At 43.8% G+C, this 22,943-nt stretch overlaps 1 long non-coding RNA gene across 2 annotated transcripts; it reads right to left on the reverse strand.

The window, feature by feature from the left end:
* Positions 1–16,379: 16,379 nt before the first annotated feature.
* Positions 16,380–22,262, reverse strand: LOC125509741 (uncharacterized). Of its 2 annotated transcripts, XR_007284196.2 has the most exons (4): positions 22,042–22,262; positions 21,176–21,259; positions 16,731–16,821; positions 16,380–16,623 (listed from the first exon to the last, which is right to left on the reverse strand). It is a non-coding gene; the product is annotated as an uncharacterized LOC125509741 (long non-coding RNA). The 2 variants fall into 2 exon arrangements; XR_007284197.2 differs by lacking the exon at positions 16,731–16,821.
* Between the last annotated feature and the right edge of the window lie 681 nt (positions 22,263–22,943).

Genomic DNA, 22,943 nt, shown 5'->3' on the forward strand with positions numbered 1-22,943 from the left:
AAGGCTTTATAAAGTAGGACAAACACTCCTCGGCTACTGGCCAAGGAGGTGGAAGCCAATGGTCGGTCAACAAAGTTTTGTACAATGCGGATCCGAGCATTAATGACGTAAAGTACTTGGATACATAGAGTCATTACACATAATTTGTGATTTTACTATGGATATTGATCCTTAATTCGGCCACCCGTGCCCGCATTAAGGCTCGGGGGCTACTGGGCTTCGGGCTTATTATTTACAAATATTAAAGGGGCACATCGATCCCCTGATCTGGTGTTGCCACCCGACCAGTGTCTCGGGGGCTACTGCATTGCTTGTCCAATGCAGAAAATTTTATGTGCAATATAGTTTCTGAGGAGATTTTGATCCTCAGGTTGGTCGGCCGCACCCAACCTGAGTCTTGAGGACTGAGCATGCCGCTTTTGTGTCCCGAAGTATTCTGCCGAGCTAGGACTTGATCCTCAGGCCGATTTTGCAAATCAACCTGAGTCTCAGCGGCTACTGGGATCAGTGGTCTTATGTCATCCTTCATGTGCATCTCGGGTTTTAGACCGATACACACCTTGAGGGCTACTGGCTATATATCTCGGCAGAGAATAAATTGCACCAATAAAAAATATTGACAAAAAATCGGCCCATAGTCGGGGTGGTGCACCACCTCGGAAGCAGTCCGGCATAAAGCTCGGGCGCTAGTGGCTGGCTCCATAAAGGGCATTTCCGGCATTAAGCTCGGCTAAACTCCTTCAACTTTTTTGAACCAAGGTGATATGACACCTCGGATATAGTCCGGCATTGGAGCCTGGACACAGTCCGGCGTTGGAGCTCGGATATATTTCGGCGTTGGAGCTCGGATATACAGTCCGGCGTTGGAGCTCGGATACATAGTCCGGCGTTGGAGCTTGGATACATTCCGGCGCTAGAGCTGGGAAGCGGTCCAGCATTGGTGCTCGGCTACAAAAGATACCTCTAATGCAGTCCGTCGTTGGAGCTCGGACGCAAGAGGACCCTGCCTCCCGGGAACAACTTCAAACCCGAGGTGTGGCATAAAAATAAACAAGGCATTGATAAAGGCCGGAAACTTAAAGGGGCTCCTCGGATACCCGACGTGTAAACTCATCGAATGCATTTCGGCGATCCTCAAGATTGAAGATAAAGAAGATTTGTTGAACCAGTTTTCAAGACCGGGAACCAAAGATGAAGAACAATTCGGAAGAATCAAGGAGCGTCCCTAACTTGAAGAACGGTTCAGGGGGCTACTGACGGTGTCCTGGACTAGGGGGTACTCACCATGTCATCTCCCGATCTATTAGATTGGGCCGAGGACCCCCGTGGCCGTATACTCATGGGCCAGTTCGGACGGCTACCGCATACAAGGAAGATTCCACAAGACTTGGCGATCAAGACAAGGACTTCTCCCCACCGGCGTATTCGGCTAGGACTCTTGTTATCCTAGGCCTCCGGTGCATTATATAAACCGAGGCCAGGCTAGTTGATAGATATACAATATATACAACAATCATACCATAGGCTAGCTTCTAGGGTTTAGCCTCCTTGATCTCGTGGTAGATCTACTCTTGTACTACCCATATCATCAATATTAATCAAGCAGGAGTAGGGTATTACCTCCATCGAGAGGGCCCGAACCTGGGTAAAAAACATCATGTCCCTTGTCTCCTGTTACCATCCGGCCTTGACGCACAGTTCGGGACCCCCTACCCGAGATCCGCCGGTTTTGACACCGACAGGCTTGATTATTTTGCCATGATCTTGAGTGAATAAAAGAAAAGAGAAATAAATAAAAAGAAACAAAGAGATCATATGGATCTTATGGAGAGTAATGAGCTCACATAGAAAAAGTATGATGAATAAAAGCCGTTGAGAGTTGACAAACATAGTTTTGGTCATCGTTGCAATTAATAGGAAGTAACAAAGAAAGAGAGGTCTTCACATATAAATCTACTATCTTGGACAAATTTTATGATTGTGAGCACTCATCAAAATATGACATGCTAAAGAGTTGGCGTTGGACAAGGAAGACAACGTAATGGGTTATGTTTTCTTACATCTGAGATAAATTATATTGTCTTGGATCATCCAACATGATTGAGCTTGCCTTTCCCCCTCATGCTATCCAAATCCTTTGCACCAAGTAGAAATACTACTTGTGCTTCCAAACACCCTTAAACCAGTTTTGCCATGAGAGTCCACCATATCTACCTATGGATTGAGTAAGATCCTTCAAGTAAGTTGTCACCGGTGCAAGCAATAAAAATTGCTCTCTAAATATGTATGATTGATTGGTGTGGAGGAAATAAGCTTTACACGATCGTGTGATATGGAAGAAATAAAAGCGACAGACTGCATAATAAAGATCCATATCACAAGTGGCAATATAAAGTGACGTTCTTTTGCATTAAGATTTTGTGCATCTAACCATAAAAGCGCATGAAAACCTCTGCTTCCCTCTGCGAAGGGCCTATCTTTTACCTTTATCTCCTACCTTACATAAGAGTCATGGTGATCTTCACCCTTCCTTTTTACATTTTATCTTTTGGCAAGCACAACATGTTGGAAGGATCCTGGTATATGTGGCTAATTGGATGTGAGTTTTCATGAACTATTATTGTTGACATTACCCTTGAGGTAAAACGTTGGGAGGTAAAACTATAAGCCTCTATCTTTCTCTGTGTCCGATTAAAACTCCATACCCATAAGTATTGCGTGAGTGTTAGCAATGGTGAAATACTAAATGATAGTTGAGTATCTGGACTTGCTGAAAAGCTCTTATATTGACTCTTTCCTATGATATGATAAATTGCAATTGCTTCAATGACTGAGATTATAGCTTGGTAGTTTTCAATGAAGTTTATGATTCATACTTGAAATTGTGATTGAATTATTACTCTAGCATAAGAGATCATATGACAAGAATTATATAAGTTGTTGTTCTAAGAATGATCATGATGCCCTCATGTTGACACCTCTATCTCTAAACATGTGGACATATTTTTCGATTTCGGCTTTCGCTTGAGGACAAGCGAGGTCTAAGCTTGGGGGAGTTGATACGTCCATTTTGCATCATGCTTTTATATCAATATTTATTGCATTATGGGCTGTTATTACACATTATGTCACAATACTTATGCCTATTCTCTATTATTTTACAAGGTTTACATAAAGAGGGAGAATGCCGGCAGCTGGGATTTTGGGCTGGAAAAGGAGAAAATATTAGAGACCTATTCTGCATGGCTCCAAAAGTATTGAAACTTCACCAAACACGTTTTCAGAATATATGAAAAATATTGATCGCAAGAAGTTCACCGGGGAGCCACACCTTGCCCACGAGGGTGGGGGCGCGCCCCTACCTCGTGGGCTCCCTGGTGGCCCGCCGATGGCCATCTTCTACTATATGGAGTCTTTCGATGAGGAAAAAATCATAAGCCATCTTTCCGGACGAGACTCCGCCGCCACGAGGCGGAACCTTGGCGGAACCAATCTAGAGCTCTGGCGGAGCTGTTCTGCCGGGGAAACTTCCCTCCGGGAGGGGGAAATCATCGCCATCGCCATCACCAACACTCCTCTCATCGGGAGAGGGCAATCTCAATCAACATCTTCATCAGCACCATCTCCTCTCAAAACCCTAGTTCATCTCTTGTATCCAATTCTTGTCTCCAAGTCTGGGATTGGTACCTGTGGGTTGCTAGTAGTGTTAATTACTCCTTGTAGTTGATGCTAGTTGGTTTACTTGGTGGAAGATCATATGTTCAGATCCTATATGCATATTAATACCCCTCTGATTATGAACATGAATATGCTTTGTGAGTAGTTACGTTTGTTCCTGAGGACGTGGGAGAAGTCTTGCGATTAGTAGTCATGTGAATTTGGTATTCGTTCGATATTTCGATGAGATGTATGTTGTCTCTCCTCTAGTGGTGTTATGTGAACGTCGACTACATGACACTTCACCATTATTTGGGCCTAGAGGAAGGCATTGGGAAGTAATAAGTAGATGATGGGTTGCTAGAGTGACAGAAGCTTAAACCCTAGTTTATGCGTTGCTTCGTAAGGGGCTGATTTGGATCCATATGTTTCATGCTATGGTTAGGTTTACCTTAATACTTTTGTTGTAGTTGCGGATGCTTGCAATAGAGGTTAATCATAAGTGGGATGCTTGTCCAAGTAAGGGCAGCACCCAAGCACCGGTCCACCCACATACCAAATTATCAAAGTACCGAACGCGAATCATATGAACGTGATGAAACCTAGCTTGACGATATTCCCACGTGCCCTCGGGAGCACTTTACATCATATAAGAGTTTGTCCAGGCTTGTCCTTTGCTACAAAAGGGATTGGGCCACCTTGCTGCACTTTATTTACTTTTGTTACTTGTCACTCGTTACAAATTATCCTATCACAAAACTATCTGTTACCTATTATTTCAGTGCTTGAAGAGAATACCTTGCTGAAAACCACTTATCATTTCCTTCTGCTCCTCGTTGGGTTCGACACTCTTACTTATCGAAAGGACTACGATAGATCCGCTATTAGTGACTTTGGAGTGACTCTTTGTTGCATGTTGAGGGATAGTTATGTGATCCAGTTATGTTAGTATTGTTGAGGGAACTTACAGTAGCGAAAGTATGAACCCTAGGCCCTGTTTCCTATCATTGAAATACCGTTTACGCTCACTTTTTATCACTTGTTACCCTGCTGTTTTTATAATTTCAGATTACAAATACCTTTATCTACCATCCATATACCACTTGTTTCACCATCTCTTTACCGAACTAGTGCACCTATACAATTTACCATTGTATTGGGTGTGTTGGGGACACAAGAGACTCTTTATTATTTGGTTGGAGGGTTGCTTGAGAGAGACCATCTTCATCCTATGCCTCCTATGGATTGATAAACCTTAGGTCATCCGCTTGAGGGAAATTTGCTATTGTCCTACAAACCTCTCACTTGGAGGCCCAACAACGTCTACAAGAAGAAGGTTGTGTAGTAGACATCAAGCTCTTTTCTGGCGTCGTTGCCGGGGAGGTTAGTGCTTGAAGGTATATATTTAGATCTTGCAATCGAGTCTTTTAGTTTCTTGTTTTATCACTAGTTTAGTTTATAAAAGAAAATTACAAAAAATGGAATTGAGTTTGTCTCATACGCTTCATCTTTTTAATATCTTTCGTGAGTATGATGGAAAGGATAATTGTGCTCAAGTTATAGAAGAAGAAATCTATAAAATGTTTGGTACTAAATATTTGAATGATTAGCATGATTGCAATTTTGTTAGTATGAATTCCTTGAATATCCATGATGTTAATGATATGCAAAGCCACAAGCTTGGGGAAGCTATGTTTGATGAAGATGATATTTTTTGTCCCCCAAGTTTTGATGAGCAAATTTATTATGATGAAAGCATGCCTCCTATCTATGATGATTATTGTGATGACACGTATGCTTTAAAGAATAATGATAACCATGAAACTTGTCATCTTGATTTCAATTTTCAATCCCATGATAGTTATTTTGTTGAGTTTGCTCCCACTACTATTCATGAGAAGAATTTTGCTTATGTGGAGAGTAGTAAATTTTGCATGCTTGTAGACCATGAAAAGAATGCTTTAAGTGCTGGTTATATTGTTGAATTCATTCATGATTCTACTTAAAATTATTATGAGGGAGGAATATATGCTTGTAGGAGTTGCAATAATATCAAGTTTCCTCTCTATATGCTTAAAGTTTTGAAGTTATGCTTGTTTTACCGTCCTATGCAAGTTGATTCTTGTTCCCACAAGTTGTTTGATCACAAAATCCCTATGCATATGAAGTGGGTTAGACTTAAATGTGCTAGTCATATTCGCCATGATGCTCTCTTTATGTTACAATTTTTATCCTTCATGTGAGCATCATTGAAATCATCATGCCTAGCTAGGGGCTATAAACGATAGCACTTGTTGGGAGGCAACCCAATTTTTTTTGTTCTTTTTGTTCCTGTTTAGTAATAAATAATTCATCTAGCCTCTGTTTAGATGTGGTTTTATGTGTTTAATTCGTGTTTGTGCCAAGTAGAACCTTTGGGAAGACTTTGGGAAAGTCTTGTTGATCATGCTGTCAAAAACAGAAACTTTAGCGCTCACGAGAATTGCTGCCATTTTTATTTGAAGAGTGCTATTTAGTTAATTCTTTTTTCAGATGATTAATAGATAAATTACTCAGGTCCAGAAATTTATTTGAGAATTTTATGAGTTCCATAAGTATACGTTTGATCCAGATTACTACAGACTGTTCTGTTTTTGACAGATTCTGTTTTTCATGTGTTGTTTACTTATTTTGATGAATCTATGGCTAGTAAAATAGTTTATAAACCATAGAGAAGTTGGAATACAGTAGGTTTAACACCAATATAAATAAATAATGAGTTCATTACAGTACCTTGAAGTAGTGTTTTGTTTTCTTTCGCTAACGGAGCTTACGAGTTTTCTGTTAAGTTTTGTGTTGTGAAGTTTTCAAGTTTTGGGTAAGGATTCGATGGACTATGGAATAAGGAGTGGCACGAGCCTAAGCTTGGGGATTCCCAAGGCACCCCGAGGTAATATTCAACGATATCCAAGAGCCTAAGCTTGGGGATGCCCCGGAAGGCATCCCCTCTTTCGTCCACTTCCATCGGTAACTTTACTAAGAGCTATATTTTATTCACCACATGATATGTGTTTTGCTTGGAGTGTCAATTTATTTTGTTAGGATTTTCTTGCTGTTATTTATAAAAATGTTTTGCATCTTTTATTTCAATAAAAGTGGCATTGATAGCCTTTACTATGCCTATGTTACAAGTATACATGTTGCTGTTTGAAAACAGAAAGTTTACCGCTGTTGCAATAATTCCCTAGAAAAGTCATAATGTGATAAAATGTTGAAACCTTTTTCATATTAAGCTATGATAAATTTACTACAGTGGTAATTTTATTTCATAATTTTTGGAGCTAGGGAAGTATGGATGTTGCAGTATTCTTTACAGACTATCCTGTTTAGGCAGATTCTTGTTATGTTTGCATTGTTCGCATATGTTTGCTTCTTTAATGATTCTATTCGAGGATAGGACTATTAAATATGCAGAGGCATTTAGTATGCAATTTTTAATAATGATTTTAGTGATTTGCTACAGTAGAGTATGATAAGGTTTTTGCAATGGTTTATACTAACTTATCTCACGAGTCCTTGTTGAGTTTTATGTGGATGAAGCTTTTGAGATTTAGGGAGACCGTGATATGAGAGGAATTAAGGAGACACAAAAGCTCAAGCTTGGGGATGCCCAAGGCATCCCAAGATAATATTTCAAGAAGTCTCAAGCATCTAAGCTTGGGGATGCCCCGGTTGGCATCCCACCTTTCTTCTTCAACAACTATCGGTTAGTTTCGGTTGATCCTAAGTTTTTGCCTCTTCAAATGATGTTTCCATTCTTAGAATGTCATTTTATTTTGCTTTGCTTGCTGTTTGAATAGAATACCAAGGTCTGAAATTATTGAATGGGAGAGTCTTCACATAGTTGCACAATTATTCGACTACTCATTGATCTTCACTTATATCTTTCGGAGTAGTTTGTCATTTGCTCTAGTGCTTCACTTATATCTTTTAGAGCATGGTGGTAGTTTTATTTTGAAGAAATAGATGAACTCTCATGCTTCACTTAGATTATTTTGAGAGTCTTAATAGCATGGTAATTTGCTTAAAATCCTAATATGCTAGGTATTCAAGAATAATAAAATTCTCTTATGAGTGTGTTGAATACTAAGAGAAGTTTGATACTTGATGATTGTTTTGAGATATGAGGATGGTAATATTAGAGTCATGCTAATTGAGTAGTTGTGAATTTGAGAGATACTTGTGTTGAAGTTTGTGATTCCCGTAGCATGCACGTATGGTGAACCGTTATGTGATGAAGTCGGAGCATGATTTATTTATTGATTGTCTTCCTTATGAGTGGCGGTCGGGGACGAGCGATGGTCTTTTCCTACCAATCTATCCCCCTAGGAGGATGCGCGTAGTACTTTGTTTCGATAATTAATAGATTTTTGCAATAAGTATGTGAGTTCTTTATGACTAATGTTGAGTCCATGGATTATATGCACTCTCACCCTTCCACCATTGCTAGCCTCTCTAGTACCGCGCAACTTTCACCGGTACCATAAACCCACCATATACCTTCCTCAAAACAGCCACCACACCTACCTATTATGGCATTTCCATAGCCATTCCGAGATACACTGCCATGCAACTTTCCACCGTTCCGTTCTTCATGACATATCTCTCATTGTCATATTGCTTAGCATGATCATGTAGTTGACATCGTATTTGTGGCAAAGCCACCATTCATAATTCTTTCATACATGTCACTCATGAGTCATTGCATATCCCGGTACACCGCCGGAGGCATTCATATAGAGTCATATCTTGTTCTAAGTATCGAGTTGTAAGTAAATAAAAGTGTGATGATCATCATTATTAGAGCATTGTCCCAGTGAGGAAAGGATGATGGAGACTATGATTCCCTCACAAGTCGGGATGAGACTCCGGACGAAAAAAAGAGGCCAAAGAAGCCCAAATAAAAAAAAGAGGCCATAAAAAAGAGAAGGCCCAAACAAAAAAACAAAATAATAATAATAATAATAATAATAATAATAATAATAATAATAATAATAATAATAATAATAATAACAAATGAGAGAAAAAGAGAGAAGGGACAATGCTACTATCCTTTTACCACACTTGTGCTTCAAAGTAGCACCATGATCTTCATGATAGAGAGTCCCCTATGTTATCACTTTCATATACTAGTGGGAATCTTACATTATAGAACTTGGCTTGTATATTCCAATGATGGGCTTCCTCAAATTGCCCTAGGTCTTCATGAGCAAGCAAGTTGGATGCACACCCACTTAGTTTTTTTTGTTGAGCTTTCATATACTTATAGCTCTAGTGCATTCGTTGCATGGCAATCCCTACTCGCTCACATTGATATCTATTGATGGGCATCTCCATAGCCCGTTGATACGCCTAGTTGATGTGAGACTATCTTCTCCCTTTTTTCTTCTCCACAACCACCATTCTATTCCACCTATAGTGCTATGTCCATGGCTCACGCTCATATATTGCGTGAAGATTGAAAAAGTTTGAGAACATCAAAAGTATGAAACAATTGCTTGGCTTGTCATCGGGGTTGTGCATGATTTAAATATTTTGTGTGGTGAAGATGGAGCATGGCCAGACTATATGATTTTGTAGGGGTAGCTTTCTTTGGCCATGTTATTTTGAGAAGACATGATTGCTTAGTTAGTATGCTTGAAGTATTATTATTTTTATGTCAATATGAACTTTTGTCTTGAATCTTTCGAATCTGAATATTCATATCACAAGTAAGAAGAATTACATTGAAATTATGCCAACTAGCATTCCACATCAAAAATTATCTTTTTATCATTTACCTACTCGAGGACGAGCAAGAATTAAGCTTGGGGATGCTTGATACGTCTCCAACGTATCTATAATTTTTGATTGCTCCATGCTATATTATCTACTGTTTTGGGCAATATTGGGCTTTATTATCCACTTTTATATTATTTTTGGGACTAACCTATTAACCGGAGGCCCAGCCCAGAATTGTTGTTTTATGCCTATTTCAGTGTTTTGAAGAAAAGGAATATCAGACGGAGTCGAAACGGAACGAAATCAACTGGAGAAGTTATTTTTGGAAGGAAACACACCTGATGGACTTGGACCCCACGTCAGAAGATACGGGAGCTGCCCACGAGGGTGGGGGGCGCGCCCCCTGCCTCGTGGGGCCCCCGTGGCTCCCCTGGCGTGCTTCTTCTGCCTATATAACTCCATATACCCTAAAACTTCCAGAACAGACATTAGATCGGGAGTTCCGTCGCCAGAAGCCTCCGTAGCCACCAAAAACCAATCTAGACCCGTTCCGGCACCCTGCCGGAGGGGGCAATCCCTCTCCGGTGGCCATCTTCATCATCCCGGTGCTCTCCATGACGAGGAGGGAGTAGTTCTCCCTCGGGGCTGAGGGTATGTACCAGTAGCTATGTGTTTGATCTCTCTCTCGTGTTCTTGATTTGGCACGATCTTGATGTATCGCGAGCTTTGCTATTATAGTTGGATCCTATGTTTCTCCTCCCCCTCTTCTCTCTTGTAATGAATTGAGTTTCCCCTTTGAAGTAATCTTATCGGATTGAGTCTTTAAAGATTTGAGAATACTTGATGTATGTCTTGCCGTGGATATCTGTGGTGACAATGGGATACCACGTGCCACTTGATGTATGTTTTGGTGACCAACTTGCGGGTTTCGTGACATTGGGAACCTATGCATAGGGGTTGGCACACGTTTTCGTCGTGATTCTCCGGTAGAAACTTTGGGGCACTCTTTGAGGTCCTTTGTGTTGGTTGAATAGATGAATCTGAGATTGTGTGATGCATATCGTATAATCATACCCACGGATACTTGAGGTGACATTGGAGTATCTAGGTGACATTAGGGTTTTGGTTGATTTGTGTCTTAAGGTGTTATTCTAGTACGAACTCTAGGGCTGTTTGTGACACTTATAGGAATAGCCCACCGGATTGATTGGAAATAATAACTTTGAGGTGGTTTCGTACCCTACCATAATCTCTTCATTCGTTATCCGCTATTAGTGACTTTGGAGTGACTCTTTGTTACATGTTGAGGGATAGTTATGTGATCCAATTATGTTAGTATTGTTGAGGGAACTTACACTAGCGAAAGTATGAACCCTAGGCCCTATTTCCTATCATTGCAATACCGTTTACGCTCACTTTTATCACTTGTTACCTTGTTGTTTTTATAATTTCAGATTACAAATACCTTTATCTACCATCCATATACCACTTGTTACACCATCTCTTCGCCGAACTAGTGCACCTATACAATTTACCATTGTATTGGGTGTGTTGGGGACACAAGAAACTCCTTGTTATTTGGTTGCAGGGTTGCTTGAGAGAGACCATCTTCATCCTACGCCTCCTACGGATTGATAAACCTTAGGTCATCCACTTGAGGGAAATTTGCTACTGTCCTACAAACCTCTGCACTTGGAGGACCAACAACGTCTACAAGAAGAAGGTTGTGTAGTAGACATCATGGGTCATCAGGATGCGACCTGCGGCGCGGACGGGGAGGGCAGCAGCGTGGTGGAGAAGGCCAGCGGCGCGGTGGTGACGGTCGACAGCGGAAGCGACGGGATGGGCGACGACAAAGACATGATCGGAACTGAGCTACCTAATACCAAGGTGTTAGGGGCTAGGGTTCTGCCGGTTCTAGGTCGGAGATTGTAGGGGAAAGATGGAGGAAGACAAGGTCGAGGGCGCGGCGGCCTGCGGCTGGGCGCCGTCTGCATGGTGGAGAAGAGGCGGCGGTGGCGCAAGAGGCGGTTAGGGTTAGGTCTCCCGGTTCCCTAAGGGAAGCCGAGCAAATACTGATTGCTTCTTGCTTGATTAGATTGATACATCTCCTCTTCTTATATAGAGAGGTTTACTTGACTTCTAAGCAAACGATAAGATAATTGGGCTAAGCCCCTAATAACGATAAGATAACTTGGGCCACAACCCACTGGGCTAAGCCCCTAATTCGACGGTCATAACAATAAGCCTTTTGTTAGCGGATCCGCAAGGATATGTGTCGTACTTATGTGTTTAATATTAATTGTTTGATCCTAGATTCTATCTTCTGCAACATGAAACTTGATGTCAATGTGCTTGGAACTAGCACTTGACTTGTTGTTACTCGTATAGAAAACCATAGGTTCATTGTTGCAGTACAATACAAGTGGTTTAAATATGCTGTCAACCACTTTAAGCATGAGAATAAAACTCTTTAGCCATACAGCCTGCCTGGTGGCCTCAAAACATGCTACAAATTCTACTTGTGTTGTAGATGCAACATTTAACATTTGGTTGGAGCTTTTCCACGATATGGATCCTCCTATAAGTATGCATCTATAACCTGACGTGATGTTTTTACTATCCACACACCTGGCAAATCAAAATCCGAAACGCCAACAACTTCTAGGTTATCAGACCTTTTATATGTAAGCAAGAGATCTTTAGTTCCTTGCATATAACACAAAACTTTCTTTGCGGCCTTCCAATGGTCCAAACTTGTATTTGATTGGAATCTGCCAAGCATCTCAGTTACAAAGCCAATCTGGGCATGTACATACTTGAGCGTACATGATGCTTCTAACAAACTGAAGCATAAGAGCATCTCCAGTCGTTCGCCCCCCCAAGGGCGATTTTAGGAGAAAAATAGCGCCTCTTAGGGGCCTGCCGACGATAATTTGGGTGGGGGTGGGGGTCGAGGGTGGGAATGATTCCCAGCCAAGACCGCACCGGCATGGGCGAATTTTTTGAAAGCCCAAATTCGATGAGGTTCAGTAAATTTGGATGAAATATAGGCGATTTCATTAATATTTGGCGAATTTGTACATACATAAAAACATAAAAAAACTACTCCTAGTTCATGCCGAGGAGTTTGTAGAAGGCAGTGTAGTCATCGTCGCCGTCGTCATCATCGCTCGGCGGCCCGTCCTTCGGGGCGTCCTTGCTACAACCCTGCCCTAGGTCACCGTTGTGGACTGGCTGGCTCGGCGCAGCGACCTCGTCGTCACTGTCGAAGGTCACGACGACGTCGCCCTCATCGCGGCCGCGGCGCCGCGCAGTGGTCTCTTCCAGAGCATGGCGCTGGCGCTTCATCTCCTCCCTCACGTAGTCCTGGTGCGACCATTGGAGGCCGCTCTCTAGGTCAGTGCCCATGGCCTCGTGCTCCTTCTTCAGGGGGAGGAGCTCCGCCGCCTCCTTCGTCTTGACCAGGCGGGAGGGGAGGGGAAGGGACGCGGCCGCCGTCGTTGATGACGTGGGCGCCGCGCGGGTGCGCCGACGGAGCAGTGCCTCCTGCGGCTCGGGCTTGACGGGGAGGAGTGGCGCCGACTCGGGGGAGCGGGAGCCCGAGGATGACGAGGACGGCGTGTCCATGCGCCTCGGCGCCTAGGAGCTGCCGCGGCGGCGAGAGAAGGAGGGCGTCGGGTACTCTAGCGGCGGCTCATTGACATTCTGGATGTGCACGAGCACGGCGGAGAGAGTCCGCCCCGGCGCGCCCCACCATTAACGGCGGCCCTCCACGTTGTGGTGGCCCCGCGGAGCTGGGGCGCCGTTCATGGACGCGAGCCGGTCGGCACGGCGCGGCGCCGCTTGAAGTAGGGGGTCCAGAGCGGCTGGTTGTCGGTCGTGTACCACAGTTGCTGGCGCGCTTCCTTTGACATGTTCGCCCGGATCGCGTCGATCTCGGCGACGAGGTCTGCGCCGGAGGGCAGCGGAGGCACGGGGACACCGTCTGCGCTCAGCCGCCATGCGCCAGGCACGCGCATGTCGGGCGGCGTCGGGTAGTTGGCCTCCTGCAGAAGGCGTGCCTCCCAGTTGAGTAGCCGGCGACGGTCGAAGCTGTTGGCCACTGCTCCATCGGCGTGAAACCTCTCCGCCATGGGCGAGTGCTTGAGTACGGTGAAGGAGAGAGGGCGAGAGCAAGGACAACAAAGGAGAGAAGGTGGTCGGCGCTGGAGGCAGGCGAGAGAGAGAGAGAGAGAGAGAGAGAGATGGTTGTGGCGAGTGTGCAGCGAGCGGCGACGAAGACCGACTTTTATAGCGGCGAGGGTGCGATAGTAGTGTGGACGCGTGGCAGGAAAGGGCGGGACGCGCGGCGGCTCGCCATCACTACGGCGCCCGTCAATCAATGGAAGGCTGACCGGCGGCAGCCTTGACATTGAATCGCGCGGGAGCCGAGGCGAGGCGATGAGGACGATGATGTCTAGTCACTGACTCGACGGGCCCACAGGGTGGAAATCTGGCGCAGGAAGTTTTGGCGCCATTTTTCTTTCCCCCAGCGCCCCCGATCGGCCCCCGATGCGCTGGGTTCGGCCTGGGTCCGCCTGCGTCAATTTCGGCCCAAATCGGCAAATTTTGGGCTTTTGGGGCTGCGACTGGGCATTTTTTTGTGCCAACGCAAAAAAGATGTCGTGGGTGGGGGCGCTCTTGGGGGATCGGGTGGAGATGCTCTAAGAATCCCACTTCATCTGATCAATTTCATACTGGTTCCTCGGACATTGAGATGTCCCAAACTTATCGCCATTGGCTATAAGAGCAACTGAGGCTGAGCACATATGCATCTTGAATTTCTTTAGTACTCTATCAAATTTTGCCTTTTGTGATAGTCCTAACATTTCTCTGGACCTACCTCGATGAATCTCGATGCCAAGGACATACGAGGCTCCACCAAGATATTTCATATCAAAAATGGATAACAGAAAATTCTTGGTCCCATGAAGCATATCCTTATCGCTACATGCCTACAATATGTTATCAACATATATGGCTAAAATTGTGAACCTACTACCTTTAAATTTAACATATATGGAGTTGTCCACAATATTTTCCATGGAACCAAAAGTTCTCATAATGTTATTGAACTTGAGGTACCACTGTCTTGAAGCTTGCTTCAAGCGATAAATTGGTTTCTTTAGACAACATGCTAAATGTTCCTTCCCTTCCACAAAAAAACCTTCGACTGAGTCATGTAAACGTCTTTGTTGAGGTCACCATTTAGAAATGTCATTTTAACACCCATTTGGTGCAATTCTAGGTCGTAATGAGCTATTAATGCCTTGACGATTCTTGATGAATATTTGGTTGACACATGAGATAAGGTTTCATTATAGTCAATTCCTTCTATCCATGTGAACCCTTTTGCAACAAGCTTTGCTTTGATCCTTTTGACACTCTCTTTGGAATAATACTGGTTTTGTAGAACCTCTTGTAGCCTACTCTTTTAGCTCCATCATAAATTTCTACTAAGTCCCAAATGTCGTTTGAGCCCATAGATTTCAACTCGTCTTCCGTGGCAACCAACCACTTGGATGAATTTTCACCTTTTAATAACTACCTTATAAGAGGTTGGATCCTCTACCTCCCCAATATCTTTTATACCCTCACTCATGAAAGTGGCATAATCATCTAAGATGTACTCCTTCCACTAACGTCGTATTCTACTCACATCAGGAGCCGGTGGTGGAACATCATTATTTTGAGGATCATTATGTTGCTGGGGATTAGCGTCTGTATATCCATCATTATTAGCTTCCGGATCACCATTTTGGTTGAGAACCTGAACCGTAAGATTCAGTATCATCAAATGTGACATTTATTCGTATTGAAAAACAACCCCTTGGATAATGGGGGATGGTGTACAAAGCCGCTTTTCCGCAAGATCGATCTTCCCTATCTTTGTGACCTTATTATCCTAAAAAAAATACCACTTGTCTAGTTTCCATGAACTTGGTATGTGACTTGGACAATAGAAGCGATATCCCTTTCCCCTATGAGGATGTCCAACAAAGAAACGACTAATTGTTTTTGGATCCAATTTCTTAAGTTGTAGATTGAAAACAGTAGCCTCGGCAGGACAACCCCACACCCGTAGGTAATTCAAGATCGGTTTATTTCGTGCCCACATCACGTAAGGTGTGTTCAGTGTTGACTAGGTCAAATAAAGATTTAGTATGTGTGCGGCTGTCTTTAATGCCTCTATCCAAAGGGTCACTGCTAAACTTGAGTGAAAAAGCAAGCTTCACAAAATATCCATATGGGTGCAATTGTGATGCTTAGCCACGCCATTTTGTTGTGGTTCACCAGGCATTGAGTAATGAGAAATGATTCCATTTTCACATAACTTGGCAAAAGGTCCAGAAATCTGCCTAGAATGAGCGTTTCTACCATAATACCCTCCCCCATGATCAGGCCATACAACTTTGATTTTTGCGTTCAACTAATTTTCTATCTCAACTTTGAAAACTTTGAATTTCTCCAAAGCTAATTTTCTACCTCAACTTTGAAAACTTAGAATTTCTCCAAAGCTTCTGATCGGTCGGGTATAGGGTAGATATACCCATATCGAGGAAAGTTGTCTCCGAATGTAATGAATGAATCAAAACCATCCATGGACTTAAACGTTGAGGGGTCGACATATGTCAGTGTGAATTAGTTCTAAAACCCTTGTGTTCCTTACTGCTCCTTTCGTAATTATTTTTGGTGTATTTTTCTTTAATGCTTTCAACATATTTGGTGTAATGGAGGGAGTATTTACTTTTTAACTAAGTGTTCCATCCCCCCCCCCCCCCCCCCCCGGGCCCAAACGTCAATGCCACAATTTCAAAGAGTTACTAACGTATTTCCTTTTCTTCTCAACATTAGATTCATCACTCACAAGCTTAACTAAATCATTATTAAGGAATAACATTTATAATTTGACTCGTGTGACACCGACGCCAACATTCTTATTAAACTTATTTAAAACGAATTGTCCATTGCCAAACATGCACTTGTACATGTCATCGTCTAAACAAGAAACGGAAATGAAATTCCTACTTAAGCTAGGTACATAAAGAACATTATTCAATCATAGATTGTGTAGCTCCAACATGAGAGATCCCATAGCCTCAACTCCTTTCGCTACCTTAAACTTTCTTGTTCCTCGACTTATAGTTTGAATCATGCGAACCCCTGCATAGAGTTAGCAACATGAGTGGTTGCACCTGAATCAATCCACCATGACGTTATAGAAAAATTGACATAAAGTGATTCATCAACAAAAGTTATTTCATTAGTACCTCTTTTGTTCATCCATTTTCGGAAGCATAGGCATTCCCTTTGGTAGTGTCCTTGGAGCAAAAGTGATGCGCATTTTCTCCAGTAGTGGAGCTGCTAGGAGCAGAAGAAGAGGCGCTGACTTATTTGCCCTTTAATGGCTTATGGGCTTATTTCTTAAATTGCTTTTTTCTAAGGCTTAGGAAACCATGCCCCAAGAAAGAAACTGCTAAAGAATTCCTTGCTGAAATAGAGGAGCAATTCAAAGGCTTCGAGAAAGTGTACGCTCATGAGCTTTTGGCTAAGCTTCTTCAGAAGTACACTGTTGATGGGAACATTAGGAAACATATATTGAGAATGATGAATGCTTTCACCAAGCTTAGAGCTTTGGGTTGTTCATTAAGTGAAAAGCTTCTTGTACTCATGATTCTTGAGTCCCTTCCAAATGATTTTTACCAAATCAAGATCAATTATAATTCTCTGAAGGAAAAGTGAACACTCGCTGAGATGACCACTAGGATTGTCCAGGTGAAAGAGAGGATTATGAGGGTCTTTATTCTACCGCTTAATCCTGTCTTCCTCCTAGACAATCCTAGTGATAATCTCAGCGAGTGTCCAATTTTCTTTTAGAGAATTATAATGATCTTGAAATGATCAAAATCATTTGGAAGGGACTTCAGAATCATGACTACAAGAAGGTTTCACTTAATGAACGTCCAAAGCTTTAAACTTGGTGAAAAATTCAGCATTCTTAGTATATGCTGCCTAACATTGCCAACAGCAGTGTACTTCCGAAGAAGGTTAGCCAAAAGCTCATGAGCGTACTCTTTCTCTGAATCCTTTGAACCGCTCCTCCATTTCAGCAAAGAATTCTTTAGTAGTGTCATTCTTGGGGAGTGCCCTAGCAATGTCCGATAATATTGCAACATTCATAATAAAAAGTTCAATATGGTTGGATTTCTCCCATTTTTCCAACTTAACACCATAAGCATTTTTGAGGTCTACATACCCTATGGCACCGTTTTCCTTCCCTGGAGGCAAAATCAAACTCATTACAGCCAGAACATAACTGAACCTCTGACTCCCAACGCGGGTAGTTACTCCTCCCCTTACGTGGTTTGATCGTGTCATCTCGGAATGCAGCGAAAGCTAAAATTTTCATCAAAAAATACATAAGTAAACTTGCGTGAATATAAATTTATGTTGGTAAATAAATAAACATGCCAAAAATTTAATTTTTACTCTGTGTTGAATCACTGTTGGGTAGAAAAGATGTAGAATTAAAAACTCATTAGGGTTTGACTCATAAAGTTAAAACAATGTTGGTCAGAATTAAATTTAGAGTCATATAATTCTTCAATTAAACATCACAGACTATCCATCGAAGGCATCTGATCGGGGCCTCACATGGGTGGGTGATTACCGCCGATGAGCGGTCTTGAGATGCAAGCCGTGAATCTTGTGAATAGATTGTGCTCCCTTCTGTGATCACCATTGAACACATTTGATGTTTAATTTAAGAATTATATGACTCTAAATTTAATTCTGACCAACATTGTTTTAACTTTATGAGTCATCCCCTAATGAGTTTTTAATTCTACATCTTTTCTGCCCAACGGTGATTCAACATAGAGTAAAAGTTAAAGTTTTGGCATGTTTACTTATTTACCAACGAAAATTTATATTCATGCAAGTTACTTATGTATTTTTATGAAAATTTCAGCTTCCGCTGCATTCCGAGACGACACGATCGAACCACGTAAGGGGAGTAACTGCCCGCGTTGGAAGTCCCAGGTTCAGTTATGTTCGGGCTGTAATGAGTTTGATTTTGCCTTGAGGGAAGAAAAACAGTGCCACAGGGTATGCAGACCTAAAAAATGGTTATGGTGTTAAGTTGGAAAAATGAGAAAAATCAAACCATGTTGCGCTTCTTATTATGAATGTGGCAATATCACCGGACATTGCTAGGGCCTCCCCAAGAAAGACACTACTAAAGAATTCTTTGCTGAAATGGAGGAGCAGTTCAAGGGCCTTCGAGAAAGTGTACGCTCATGAGCTTTTGGCTAACCTTCTACGAAAGTACACTGTTGTTGGGAAACCCTAGCCGCCAGCTCCTCGACCCCGCCTTCTACCCTCCCTCCCTAGACGCCGCCGGCGGGCGCTGACGGGGCCCTTCTTCCTCCTCTGCCCTGGGGGGGGGGGGGGGGGGGCAGCGCGGGCGGCGCCCTCAGGTGGCGACGCTGGGCTGCCGCAGGGACCAGCGACGCGGCGGTTGGTCTGCGGTGCGGCGACGCAGCCGGATGGTGGCGACAGTCCGGCGTCCTGCACACGTGCGCGGTGCAGCGGCTGCGGAGCTCCCTTCGTAGAAGGTGGCGCGCGGACGAGCATCGGGCCGTATTCGGTCGGATCTGACATTCAGGCTCGGCCGGCGGCCCGGGGCTGATGAACTCCGGTGGTGGCGTGACCCTGAGTGCTGGACTTCGCGGGCGCTGTGTGGGGGGCAGCGTGGATGACCTGGGCGGATCGGCCAGTCATGCAGGCAACCTTGGGTGGCGAGGACGGGCTGGAGCTGGTGGCTTTGGTTCCTTCTCGTGGGCATGGAGTCGGGGCAGAGGGTTGGTGGTGGAGATCTTGGCATTGGGCGGGGGTGGTGGAGCCGGTATGAGTTGCCGATGGGGGTCGGGACGCCGGAGTGGCTGCTCAGCGGCCGGAATTGTCGGCTGCCTTGAGTGGCCCTCGGCCAGTTTGGCGATGTTCGCTTCTTGCGGGTGTGTATGCTGGCAGCAGGCCGGTGGTAAGGGCTTGTCGTCGTGGCAGGAGTTGGACTCGATCTCCTGTCCGGGATTAGCCGCTCCTCGAGTGGTTCTGGGTTCCCTTTGCTCACGCCAAGGTGGATGTTTGCGGTTGGTTGGAGAGGCGTCCTCACGTTTTGGCATTGGTGGAGGTCCGTGGCTATGGTGGGTGGGACTCCCAGATGCCGGCAAGCGGATCAATGCGTCAAACCATGGACTTGGCGTCGTCTGAGCTGGGTATCCACGACGGCCGTCGGTAGTCACTCGATTATGTTCCCCCCGGTACACCGGGATTGGGGGGGGTACTGTAGGCGAGGGCGCCCCAATGGTGGTAGTGCCGACCCTGACTCGGTGGCTGATGCCAGGCTTTTCCTGTCGTGGTTTGTGCTCTGTGAAGCGGGCGGTTGGTGGGGTCTCAGGGTTTGGATGCGAGGGCGGCGGCCCTGGGAGGTGGTCCGCATGGTTGGCCTTCCGGCAGGCACCGTGGCGGCGGTGGTGGCTGTGTCTCTTGGTCGTGTGGGCGACAAGAGCTATGGCGATGGGTGACTCGGGCGTGCTTTGTCTCTAGCAGCAGCGGTGCCCCGATCTGGACCTAGGGACCTGATCTCGTTGCTCTTACCCTCAAGATCTCACAGTGGCACGGATGGGTGGCCGAGCGAAAGCTCTGCGCTTGATCGTCGACGACGGAGACGCCTGCAGGCGCCGTTCTCTTCTTGAAGATGTTGTCTTGGGGATCCTCTCTGTATCCGGCTCCGGGTGAAAACCTTTGTCCATTTTGGACTCGGCGGCGGCGGTGCTTCGCGTCGTGTTCCCTCTTGGGGGCGTTGTTGTGGAGTGTAGGTGTTGTAGGGGCTAGGGTGGCGGTGTTATCAGGTCTTCCTGTACTCTTTGTCGGTCACGTATTCGCGTGTGTGTTCTGGTTCTTGGGATTGGCGTCGTTCGAGGGTTCCCCATCACTTTGTATCGTTTGGCTGTGTACTCTTGTGTGGTTGCTTTATATATAAAGCAGGGTGAAAGCCTGTTTCAAGGAGGTAAGGGACCTCAAGAAGGGCAAATATATCCACCATGATTTCCTCAGGCAGCTCCGGCGAGTTTTCTGCTGCAACCTCTATCAGTGGTGAATCAACATGTTCTTGTGATATACTTGGTGAATCGGGAGAAAGCTCTAGGGCCTTAGACAAAACTTTGAAGATTAGGGAGCACAAACTCCCAGACCAATCAGATCATTAGAAGCATTAGAAAATGGAAATAAGGACAACTCCAGCATATATCATTACAAGCATACAGAAAAGTAAACAATTAAAACTCCAGCGTATCATAATCACCAGACCAATTTCTGTATTTGATAATGTGCAGTACAAAAACAGTAGTAGGACTCAAGAGATGAACTGCAGCGCTAAACAATACAACAATGTATTGGACTACTGAGCTTTCTAGGTTGAACAATATGCAGTACAAAAAATTCTATGTTGTTTTTGATAGATCTTTCTTAAATTTTCCAAAATATCAAGCACAATGTATATTAGACTACTGAGTTTCTAGGAAGCAAGGAAAATTTTCTGCATATATGTGTCTGTATGACAAGCTACAATCAGCAAGAAACAACCTTTCATTTCAAAAGTGAGAATTGCAGCCGATGTAATGAGTAGAACGAAATCAATATTCCCAAAACATACCTCTTCCTCGAACTCATGTTGCTCTCCAATGGCCTTTTTACCACCATCAGACATCAAGACCAAATTCCAGTCACCAAGTCAGTCCTAAAGCAAAAAGGGGAAAAGATGAACTTAAAAACTGAAATACAGTCACCAAGACAGTCCCAAAGCACATAGGGGAAACATGAACATAAAATTTGTAGCTAGGGTGCGAGGTACTGCTTGATCTAGTGATGCCCAGAAGCACCGTGTGTTCTCTATACTTGTAAAAAAACAATATTTTTACGGGACAAGGCTGTTCCTGATGCAGTGTTGTTTTTGTATCTTGCACATACTGAACATCAATTTAATGCATGTGAATGATACTATTGTGGACTTGTGGTGAAGACTGAAGTTGCAGCCTGCAGAATGTATTACCATTTGGCTTACAAACAAACAAAGGAAACAGTTTTCGTTTGCCTGAAAAACCAAGGAGCTACTACCTGGTATAAAGAATCTCTGAATCTGTCATAGAAACACCGTACCAGGCACCATATTTCAGGCGGATGCATGTCATTGTCATCAAGCATTCCTGGCACTCTTATTTCCTTATATCAAATAAGTACTCGTATGTTTTTCTGGCGGGGATTATTATCCTTCTCCCAGGCAATGTGGTGTATTATATGCTGAAAAACACATATGTTTTCTGTACATTGAAGCAATAACATCAGTTTTGTTTTTTGATTTTCTTGCGACAAAACAACAATATCAGTTTAGCTGCGTGTCGATGCGGAAGTTGATTTCCGTAGCAGAAGGTGCTAGTCAAAACAGAGGTAAAGCCATATCAAATCTGACGAACTCACGGACAGAACAATGGGTTGTTGAAATTCAGGTGGTCGACCTCTCACCTCCGTGGGCGCCATGGATCTGGTCGCCGGCGGCCCGGCAACCAGTTCTCCCTGCAGCAGCGGCCCAGCGACTGCGTTCCGCCTCCCGCGGCTGCTACGCGCTACGGCAGCCCAGCGTCTCGGTCCCGGCGATCAGAGAAGGATGCGCATCTACGCCGTGGACTGGGGAACAGATAGGGGCGGCTGTCACAGGCAGATCCTTTTTTTTCGCTGCTCCTTCCTTCGTTGTTTCCTGCGGGTTTTTTTTTTCGTTTTTCTTCCGTGGATTTTGTTCCTTTTGGTTTTTTCAATGTTTTATTATGCGTTTTTCAGTGGTTTTTTTTTGTTTCTTTTTAAATTTTTGTATATTTTCTTTTATGTTTTTCTTCCTTTTTATGTGTTATATAAAAAGTTCTCCGAGTATTACAAAAATATTCATCAATTATAAGAAAATGTTCACCATATATTATCAAATTGTTCAACATGCATTACAAAAATGTTCAACGCATATCACAAAATGTTCAATGCGTATTTAAAAATTGTTTAACATATATCACAAAATTGTTAAACATTGTTCAGGTTATAATTTAATCTGCCGCTGTATTCAATTCTTAAGTACTCGCTCGACCTGTTAATCACTAACCTTTGGTAGCCCGATTGGTGATGAACAAATACCCTGTAATGTAGGGTTGTGAGTTTTATAATTCCTATTTGCCGCTCTCTACGGCAAACTGTTGCTGATTCGCACAGAGAGCTAGCGACTAGGGAACAGGGTGGGCCGGCCAATGACGACATAACGCGCGCTACAGTTACCAGGAACCTCCTAGAAGCTTCCTGATCGGTTTTAGGAAGCTTCTAGAAGGTTCTTGAACCAGTTTCCAGTAGTTTTTGGTTTTTTATTCGTGGTTTTTCTTAATTTTTCT

This window comes from Triticum urartu, chromosome 5A, assembly GCF_056163025.1.
Source record: "Triticum urartu cultivar PI428250 chromosome 5A, HENAU_Tu73, whole genome shotgun sequence".
Taxonomy (NCBI): Eukaryota; Viridiplantae; Streptophyta; class Magnoliopsida; order Poales; family Poaceae; genus Triticum; species Triticum urartu.